We start from the raw sequence: 4,204 nt of genomic DNA, 5'->3' as shown, positions 1-4,204 counted from the left end.
TGCAGCTCTAACTCACAGCACATGGAGACAGAGATTCCAGTTAAACTCATCCTCTTATTGCAGCTCTAACACACAGAACATGGAGAGAGAGCTTCCAGTTAAACTCATCCTCTTACTGCAGCTCAAACTCACAGCACATGGAGACAGAGCATCCAGTTAAACTCATCCTCTTACTGCAGCTCTAACTCACAGCACATGGAGACAGAGCATCCAGTTAAACTCATCCATTTACTGAAGCTCTAACTCACAGCACATGGAGACAGAGCATCCAGTTAAACTCATCGTCTTACTGCAGCTCTAACTCACAGAACATGGAGAGAGAGCTTCCAGTTAAACTCATCCTCTTACTGCAGCTCTAACTCACATCACATAGAGACAGAGCTTCCAGTTAAACTCATCCTCTTACTGCAGCTCTAACTCACAGCACATGGAGACAGAGCTTCCAGTTAAACTCATCCTCTTACTGCAGCTCTAATTCACAGCACATGGAGACAGAGCTTCCAGTTAAACTCATCCTCTTACTGCAGCTCTAACTCACATCACATAGAGACAGAGCTTCCAGTTAAACTCATCCTCTTACTGCAGCTCTAACTAACAGCACATGGAGACAGAACTTCCAGTTAAACTCATCCACTTACTGCAGCTCTAACTCACAGCACATCTGAATAAGCCATAATACACCTCACCTACACCTGAATGTGGAATAACACACCTCGCCTACACCTGCATGTAGAATAACACACCCCATTTACACCTGAATGTGGAATAACACACCCCATTTACACCTGAATGTAGAATAACACACCCCATTAACACCTCCATGTAGAATATCACACCCCATTTACGCCTAAATGTGTTGTAAAACAGAACACTACACCTAAAACATGCCAGTGACAATGAATCATAATTAAACAGTTCTGTAGTATTGAACCTGTTTCATTACCTTTGATCACCTGTGGACTTTCCTTTGAGGTTGAATGGATAATCCATAGAACTGTCACTCTTCATAGACACATAGCTGGGTGCAGGTGACCCTGATCTTTCTACCTGGACCCTGTGAAAAAGAAAATGGAGACAGAGCTTCCAGTTAAACTCATCTTCTTACTGCGGTTCAAACTCACAGCACATAGAGAAAGAGCTTCCAGTTAAACTCATCCTCTTACTGCAGCTCTAACTCACAGCACATGGAGACAGAGCTTCCAGTTAAACTCATCCTCTTACTGCAGCTTTAACTCACAGAACATGGAGACAGAGCTTCCAGTTAAACTCATCCTCTTATTGCAGCTCTAACACACAGAACATGGAGAGAGAGCTTCCAGTTAAACTCATCCTCTTACTGCAGCTCAAACTCACAGCACATGGAGACAGAGCATCCAGTTAAACTCATCCTCTTACTGCAGCTCTAACTCACAGCACATGGAGACAGAGCTTCCAGTTAAACTCATCCTCTTACTGCAGCTTTAACTCACAGCACATGGAGACAGAGCTTCCAGTTAAACTCATCGTCTTACTGCAGCTCTAACTCACAGAACATGGAGAGAGAGCTTCCAGTTAAACTCATCCTCTTACTGCAGCTCTAACTCACATCACATAGAGACAGAGCTTCCAGTTAAACTCATCCTCTTACTGCAGCTCTAACTCACAGCACATGGAGACAGAGCTTCCAGTTAAACTCATCCTCTTACTGCAGCTCTAACTCACATCACATAGAGACAGAGCTTCCAGTTAAACTCATCCTCTTACTGCAGCTCTAACTCACAGCACATGGAGACAGAACTTCCAGTTAAACTCATCCACTTACTGCAGCTCTAACTCACAGCACATCTGAATAAGCCATAATACACCTCACCTACACCTGAATGTGGAATAACACACCTCGCCTACACCTGCATGTAGAATAACACCACCATTTACACCTGAATGTGAATACACACAACCCATTTACCCTGATGTAGAATACACACCCCATTTACACCTGAATGTAGAATACACACCACCATTACACCGATGTACATAGAACACACCCCATTTCACACCTGAATGTAGAATACACACCCATTTACACCTGAGCTGTGTGATAAACACCCCTTACGCACTACATGTGCAATAACACACCCCATTTACACCTGAAAAACAGAACACTACACCTAAAACATGCCAGTGACGATGAATCATAATTAAACAGTTGTGTAATTTTGAACCTGTTTCATTACCTTTGATCACCTGTGGACTCTCCTTTGAGGTTGAATGGATAATCCATAGAACTTTCACTCTTCACAGACACATAGCTGGGTACAGGTGACCCTGATCTTTCTACCTGGACCCTGTGAACAAAAAAGATGGAGACAGAGCTTCCAGTTAAACTCACCCTCTTACTGCAGCTCTAACTCACATCACATAGAGACCGAGCTTCCAGTTAAAATCATCCTCATACTGCAACTCTAACTCACAGCACATGGAGACAAAGCTTCCAGTTAAACTCATCCTCTTACTGCAGCTCTAACTGATATCATGTTAAATATCTGATTCGTGCATTTATACCTCTTTCTGTCAGTGCTGTGGGTTTCTCCTTCATTCTCTGGCTTCCCTGAGAGACTCATTTTATGAGCAGCGCCCCCTACCTCAGCAGACCGGAACACATCAGACCAGTTTAAACCACATGTGGGTTCTTACCCAACCTGTAAACACACAAAAATAAGAACATACTGAAAAACACATACACACATTCTAACAGACACACACATACACAAACACACACAACACACACACACACAATACACCGCATTGCTGACAGGAAGCAATCAGGAACTTAAATGGGACCTAAACATGACCTATATATTCACCTCCAAAAAAAACTTTGGATTTTGTTTTTGGTACAGAAGGGGACTTCACCTTCTTGATGAGAGGCAGGCCCCATCTCATTCAGATTATTCTGACCCCCGACTTCAAAACTAATTTGAAAATAACATTATTGCAGGAACCAGAGCCCAGCATGACTGTATGTAATAAGCACAAGAGTTCCACATTATAACTTGTATTTCTTCCATTGTAAAAGCTTCAAAAGGTGTCCCATATTCTACAATTATGTTTCTATGTTAGGGAATATGGGACAACTTAAAAAATGACTGTTAAATAAAAATTGCACACAAAATTAGTAGCTTTTTATTCATTTTGTTGCAACTGTGCATCCCATTCATGTTTACATTATAATAGATTTCACTGAATAATTTATGACAATTTTATCATTTTAATATCAAAGTAAGCAAAATCCTATGCCATTGACTGTACCATGTGCTCTGCTGGATGAGCTTCCTGTTTAATGCTTACTTACCCCTCTGTTGTGATGTCATGACCATAAAGTCACGGGATTTAGATCATAAGGTTTCTGTGCAAGAGCTCTGAAAGTGTGGCTCCTTCTAGTTGTTCAAAATGCCCCCTTAAGCTATTGAATTCAAGCATATAGTTGATGCGTGACTCAAAGAGACTCTTGAATCCAAGTTCTTCCTTTTAACTATTTACTGAAGGGATTTAAAACTGTACAAAACAAAAATAAAGACACAGTCAAAGGCTAGCGTGTGCCCTCGGCTCGATAGCTTCCTACTACAAAAGCGGAAGTGAAACGTATGGTCCAGTTTATGCCAATATCCTAGTTGTCGTGTTTTGTATAAAATTACAATATTAATTATAAACTTAGAGCTATTTGCGACTGTTTCTTTAAGGCCAGTGAATCTAATTGTCATCAGCTGAGTGATGTTTAAGCTAAATATTGAGGCCTTTTTTTCTCAATTGTTTCACACTGAAGAAAGCTTGACCGTAAAACATCTGTGTTTAGTCCTCAATTTAAAATCATCGCCAATGCGAATTTAAGGCATCTTTTGGTGTCTGGACCCTCCTTTTTTCCATGATTATGACTTAATTTGGTGATTACACACCAAGTCAAGCCTGAGTGCAGTGTCATTGGACTTTTTAGGGTTTTAGAGAGGAAAGGAAGGAGGAACGCATTTTTAAAATATAATTATATATATATATATATATATATATATAACGAACAGGTTCATTATAATGTGTATTGCATTATCATTAGGAAAAGGTGCATTTTTAATGCATTTAATGCGTTTTTGTGTCCTTATAAATGAGTGAGCAAAAACACTCACTGCTTGATGGCCTCTGTGTGTTTATTTGGAATTCAGGAAGTAACGTGTTT

At 40.5% G+C, this 4,204-nt stretch overlaps 1 long non-coding RNA gene across 1 annotated transcript in view; it reads right to left on the bottom strand.

Moving 5' to 3' along the window:
- Positions 1 to 1,026: 1,026 nt before the first annotated feature.
- LOC135240050 (uncharacterized) overlaps positions 1,027 to 4,204 on the bottom strand; it is a 13,666-nt gene continuing 10,488 nt past the window's right edge. The window contains exons 2-5 of the long non-coding RNA XR_010325564.1: positions 3,332 to 3,534; positions 2,542 to 2,678; positions 2,214 to 2,324; positions 1,027 to 1,054 (exon numbers count right to left, since the gene is read on the bottom strand). This is a non-coding gene — a long non-coding RNA (uncharacterized LOC135240050). The remainder of the gene's footprint in view (positions 1,055 to 2,213; positions 2,325 to 2,541; positions 2,679 to 3,331; positions 3,535 to 4,204) is intronic.

This window comes from Anguilla rostrata, chromosome 14 (genome assembly GCF_018555375.3).
Source record: "Anguilla rostrata isolate EN2019 chromosome 14, ASM1855537v3, whole genome shotgun sequence".
In the NCBI taxonomy this organism is placed as follows: Eukaryota; Metazoa; Chordata; class Actinopteri; order Anguilliformes; family Anguillidae; genus Anguilla; species Anguilla rostrata.
The sequence above is the reverse complement of the archived record's forward strand: the minus strand, read 5'-3'. Positions and strand labels throughout refer to the sequence as shown.